Here is a 6,894-nt window from a genome sequence, read left to right on the forward strand (position 1 = left end):
AACCAAGATTTTCTGTGCAAAAATCAAAGGGAAGTCTTGACACCAAACCATTATGATAAGTCATATTTCTGTTTCTGACTTTATGATGCAGGATTGAGTGAGCTCTTAGAGTAAAAACGTATGTTGAATAGCTCCACTTTATGTCCATTTTTATTAGTCTTTTTTTCTTCTGTCGAGCAAAATATTTTATTTTCCTTTTGGTCCAGCTTCCTGTATTGCATGAGGTTAATGAGACGAGTTCAAAAGATACCTCTATAGAATATAGTATTTCTATATGACACTCTTTAAAAGTCATAAATGAAGTACAGAAAGCATAGATTGCATGTAAAGAGAAAAGCAGATGCTTCCTTTTCAGAATTCCCTTAACATATAACAAAATAAAGAATGGAGTCCTTGTAGTATCTAGTCTGTTAAAAGTGTAGATGGGTGGAGTTGGATACTCCTGATCTTTCAAGGACCAAATGACTATACCTTACTGAAGGCAGAATCTCCTGATCCATAAAGAATTTGTGATATGCTTGACTTAAAGACCTACTTGTGTTTCATATAACCTACAATCAGGATAAACCTTTGGCTGTTTTTAGGCATTACTCTGGGTTTTGTTTTCTTCTTGTAGGACTCATTGACATGAAATATACATGGCAACTTGTTTCTTCTCTTCCTATCAATATTAGGATCTAATACAACATGCTTGGGTTTTTTTCCTATAATCACATCAATATAACAGAAACAGACAATTTTAAAAAATTTTATTTAATATTAATATAGCATTGAAACTAATGAGGTTTTATTCAGTGCTGGGAGACCAAAAGCATAAAGTCCACTAAAGCAAAATATAAACACAACTATATGAACATACAAATGGAACAACAAGTTCTAGGTTTTAAAGACATTCTTAAAATAGCAGATGTATAATATCAATCCTTTCTTCAGAAAGTCACCTTTAAGAACAGTATCTGCTGAAAGTGCTGAAAACCAGTATAAAGGAGTAATGCAGCCTGAGTCCTCTGCTGTATATATTAGAGATACAGATACTGTATCTGATAGTACTGTGTACTATGTAGCTGTGGTCAACTTCTGTTCTAAAAAAAATGAAGCAAAAACATCCCCACACCAGTACGGTCAATGACAAATGCAGGCCTCCCTCAGCTGCTATTGGGGTGAACAATCCCACCTCCCTGAATACCAGCACAGATTTTAAACTAATGTCTTTATTTTTTCTTGTTTCTTTGTTTTTCCATCCTTCAATGCCTTCTTGTTGCTAATATTTATTCTGAGGACAACTATTTTCCTCTTGGTAAATATGACTGAATGACTAAATATTTTACTCACTGTCTTAAAGAAACAATGGGTGACAACTACTGCAACTGAACTATAAATCTCAAAGTCACTGTAAAAAGAAGTAGGTTTTATATGATGAAATTGTTAAAATAAGATTTACTAATCTGTATTAAGGTGAAATGCCTTCATGTAACATATTTTAGAGAATTAGACAATGCCTTTGTCCATTTTTGCTTGAGAATAGAAAGTGCAAAAGTTTTTATCCTGCTTAAAGACAAATACCCTCTGCTATGCCACCCACATGTACCCAATCTGTTGGAAAACTAGAACTATGTAGTCCTTTAGGATTGAGAACATAATTCTTTCCCTGTCAGATTATTCTGACAAATTACATTATAATTACTTCCTCATTAGTTAATGTGACAAATGTTGATCTTAAGAGAACAGGGAAGGATGTCTTTCATTTAAAATCATTAAAACGTGAACAATTGAGATTTCTTCTGCATACTTTCAAGTTCATTAATATTTGGGAATGCTAACATTTTCATTCCTATTGCATATAAGCAAAGAGAGATTTCTAGCACCAGCCTCTTTCAAAAATGTCAATTTTTATTTCCTTTTGAATATCTTTAAAATAACATCCTTTCTGCTTCCAAGTTGATATTTTTTGTCTCTGATAGTACTGGGCACGATCCTTAAATAATGAAAACATAGATATTCTTATTATAAATTGTTTAAAGTGTGAAAAATTAATATACAGTGGAATATAGTACATTCCTAGAGCATGATTTCCTCAAGGAAAGTGGAGAACAAATAACAATTCCAACCTCTGTGGTAAAGCATGAGAGAGGAGAATCATTTGCAAACTCAAACTTATTTTCCTTTCAAAGCAAGACAGACATTGGAAAAGAATTGCCTTTCTGCAGGATCCAGCTCCTTTGAATTAATTTTCCACTGCTAGCAGTCTGACCCTAAGCATCGCCTGAGGCAGCCCAGTGAAAATCTGTGCTTTATCCCATCACTATGTGAGCGCTACAGTTTCTTGATGTGCACGTGAAGAAGCAGCAGGGGAAAAAGTTGCACATCTGACTCAAAAGGCACTTTGTGATCAGATTCACTGCAACTCCTTTAAGACATTGGGAGCATAATTTTGCTCCCCTCAAAGGGTACAAATTCCAGCCTGCAGCAGAGAATTAAATCAGTGAAGTTTGGGTAACTATCTGTCTATACGCAATGGCTAGCTTGTACCAGAATGTCCTTACAATCAGAAGAATAACCTCTGTAAGTTCTTACCCACAAAGGAATGGGAAAGCTGCATTAGGTTTCCTCTGCCCAATGAGTTATTAGAGTACGATGAGATTCAGCAGACTCTTTGCAATTCAACAAGGTGCCTTATGAAGCACTGAAAAATATTGCAAGATGCTGAAAAACAGGAGATTTTGGGTCAAATCTCAGTTCTGCAACTGTCTTGCTCTGGCACCTTGGATAAAATTGATTGTTTGAATATGTACACCTTTCCCACAGTGGGTGAATTGCTGGCAGAACTCTGTTAATTGGGAGGCTCCCAGGGGTTTTTCCACTGGGTAATATCTTAGCATAGAAGTGTTGTTTCTATGTGTGCATCTAGGAAGTGTGATCATGGCTTTTATTTTTATTTCTTTGGTATCCTTGAAAGACCTTTTGTAGATCTGGAGAATGACCTGACCTCTTTTGTTCCCTTAGCCTGAAAAAGGTCATATTTTGTTTAACTAACCTTTGAAAACACCAGGCCAAATTCTACTCCCACTGCACCATTCAGAATAGCTGCAGAGTTATTCTGTCTTACAGCTCTGAACTGAGAGTAGTCTTTTACCCAAAGCTTTCCATCTTCTTGTAACTAATCTGACTCAGTACATCTGAGAGTGCAGACAGCCACAGCTCTTATACACTGTAGTGTTACTTGTATTCTAGACACAGACGTATTTTAATAGGAATATTCATTCCTTGGCTCGGCTGAAGTGTAAGAGAGAAAACACACGCTGCTTATGTGGATACACTTGTGTCTGAACTATTCTTAAAAGTTTGGATTCCTTTTTGGCTGTTGTTTTTTAAATCTGGTCAATGTATCATCGTAATTTTTTTGCACAATAGATTTGTTACTTATACCTTCACAGTTACATCTTCCACCAGTTTAGGTTCCAATACTTCTTCCTTCTTCAGAGGGCTCCATACTGTTTTAGATTATTTGGTTGGTTTTGTGGAGTTTCTTTCATTTTAATGTATTTTTTTTTCCTAGAAGAGTGGTCTGAACTTTATAGAATTATTTTCAAGACTTCTATTGTTCTCTTCCTATTATATTTTGACATAGCCTCAATATTATAGCATATTAAATAAGCTTTGAACTAATATACTTACACAAGTAAGCTTCAAGTACTTATGAGCAAAAGTGAAGAACACATGATGGCATGCTATAAGTCATTATATTACGTTATATATAGTAGCTCCATCAAGGTATATTTCCTGTTGTAAGATTTCAGAAACATAAGCAAGTTCCACAGAATTAAAAAAAAACAAAAACAAAAACAAACAAACAAACAAAAAAACACCACCAAAAAGTTAACTGGTACTTTGCCTTTTGTTTTTTTGACACTTTTCTATACTTTAGTCTTGGTTTTTTTGCACACTAAAACATGTGAAATTATTTTTTTTCTATGATTTTTCAAACCAAAAGCTTAAAATACACACTTGGACAATGTATTCATGAGAAATAGGAAGAGGCGGACTATGCAAAACTTTTTTGATTTTTTTTTTTAATACAAGCCTTCATTGTGGTTTCTTTTTGATGTGCTCATATTGTGTCCTTTTTCAATATGTTACTTTCTTCATAGGAAAGAAGAAGCAGAATACCTATAGCCTGTATTTCACTCAAACTCTGCTTCCTGAAACTTTTGATTTTGTTCCTGTATTTTAAATTGAGGATACAAATACATGTAAAAAGATGAATGTGATAAAGGGCTGCTTCCAGGCATTAGATATTTGTTTTCACGTGACAGCTAAGACTATATTGTGAAAATGGAACTGAAGAAACAAGAGGATTGGTTTATTTCTTGTAGAGAGTTACAGATTGTATCAAAATCAGATCAAAGTTTATTTTGACTTTTGAAAAAACTTATGACCATTTTGGCACATATGGTTTTTATTTTACATTGTAACAGCAAATGTACAAACAGGGGGAAAACCCAAACAAAATCAACAGTTCCTGTTGGAGCAGAGGCAGAATACTAAATAGGCAATAAATAGGGAGGGTATAGGGTAGAGAACAGGAAGGATGCAGCAGAGCACTACTTCCACACTTGTTCTAGGTGCTCTGTGAACCTTAATTTTTAGGGGTACAAATACAGAATATTTTTAGACAACACATTACCTAAAATAATCAACAACTAAAAATTAAGTCAGTACTGTTTCAAAATGGATGTTAAGCAGAGTATGTATGTGTCTTCAGAAAAAAAAACCCATAACATCAGGGACTGTTACATAACAGTCAGAAATATGTCAAGTTTTCTCTTAAAACTACTTATATTTCATATTCCCATTGGTAAATCCCATAGGAGTTCCAGAACCTTATTTCTCTCATAGTTAGAAGGGGTTTTTTGTTTTTTTCCCATGCTAAATGTCTACATGGCCAGAGTATATCCACCTGTTTTTATGATGGTACACTTGTTTAGATGGAATAGCTCTTCTCTCTTATGGGTATTTACCTCATTGGTATAAACAAAAATCCTCTCTTCAGTCTTCTCTTCTCATGGGGTTCCATGTTCCTCTGATAGTATACTTCTAAAGATGTTCACTGGATGTGCTCTGATTTAATTTTTTTCTGAGATGAACATAGAAAACTGTCTGCCATCACTGATGAGGTTTCTCCACACATCTACATGGGTTTCTCCATATGTGGTTGGCATGCTCCAGAATCCACATGCACATTATTTCTGTCTCCTTAGTGCCATGGCTTTGCCTGTTCTGCTCTGTCATACCTGTCACTTGATCATACCACAGCCGTGCTCTGCAAACATGGATTAACGTGTTCAGGTGCCCCAGTCACAATGTTGCCTTCAGCCATGGAGCTCCTAGTTTCTGTTGGCTTTGTCATTGCACTTATCCAGTATGCCACTCCAGTCTCCACAGGCAGTCACTTCACCTCTTTCCTGTGAATAGTGAAGTCCTAACAGCTGGCAAGAAAACATATTAAACAAAGTAATTCAACTGCTTCTGAGACTTATCCTGGAGGAACTCCATCATAACTGTACTCCTCTCTGCTTTCTGAATTTGGAGGAGTAGTATCATCTCTCCTTAGGTAATTCTTTCATCAGTCTACAGTTCTTGAACTATCCCACATCCATACTTTCATTTTAGGAAAAAGAAAGTACTTATAGCCATTTCATTTGTTTAGGCTGTGTGAATTGAACTCAAAATTTACACAATTTTCTGACTGTGAAATAGCTCCTACAATATGATGATACATTTGATGACCTCCTCATTTTTCTCATGAACAGCATTGAATGTCCATTCCTGTTAACCTGGCATTTAAAAATGTGGTACTTCCTCTGGTAGAAAATTTAAAAGACTGCTTTTTGGTCATCGTTAGGCAGAATGCTTTAACCTAACTGTGACACCTAAGGATCAAAATTAATGAGGTCTGAATTTCAAGGAGAGAAATGGAGTGGGATGTTTAGTATTACACAGAATCTCATGTTCTTTGTTGGATTGGGGCCTGTATCACTAAGAAGAATTACTCTTGTGTTGATTTGTGGTACATCACTGTGAAACCAAAACAGATCATGATTGGCATGTTCTAGAGTCCACAGCCTCATTCTGAATCCTTGTTCTGATTCACATGACCTTGGGGTTTCATCTCCATCTCCCAACATAAAACTTCACTGAGGCTGCTGCAGGGGTTTAACTTTATTCCCTTTAAAGAGAGACCATCACAGCTTTCTCTCACACGTATAATGTGTAACAGCTAGCAATTTTAGCTGTTAGACCTGTAAACAATGGACAGTAACGAAACCAGAGCCCTAGCCGCCTTTAGTGTCTGGGCTGATGCTGCCCCATACCTGAAGATTACTAGAAACATGGCAGACTTAGAGCAACATCAGACAAGACTGTGATCTCACTGGGCATTTTTTATTCAGTCTCCTTCACACGATCTCTTGTAGAAGGGTGCTATGGTGAGGAGATGCAGACTAGAGATGTTTGCTTCCAGACACTGAAGGGAACCCATCAAAGTGCTAACACTCTTTTTAAAAGGGTTGGAGAGGTGAGATAATTAAAGCAAATATATGAGCAGGCCTGGTTGATGTAGGAAGAACCTCGCAAATTTCGCACTCCAAATAAAATATATAACAGAATTAAGCCTTCTGGCTGCTCTTTACCTGAAAGACAGTTGTCACTGTAGGCCTACAGGTGAAAGCAAAAGGCACTGAATTGGACTGTGAAGGGAGAGAGCCAATGAAGGTTGTGCTGGAGCTCTTGGGAAGCACTCATTCAAACGCACCTTATCATAGTCGCCCTGAAGGACTCATGTAGAAATTTGCTGCTAAGAGTGTGAATGAGTAACTTTGTGAATAGCACCAACAA

The sequence above is a fragment of the Sturnus vulgaris genome, chromosome 4 (genome assembly GCF_052056855.1).
Source record: "Sturnus vulgaris isolate bStuVul1 chromosome 4, bStuVul1.hap1, whole genome shotgun sequence".
NCBI lineage: Eukaryota > Metazoa > Chordata > Aves > Passeriformes > Sturnidae > Sturnus > Sturnus vulgaris.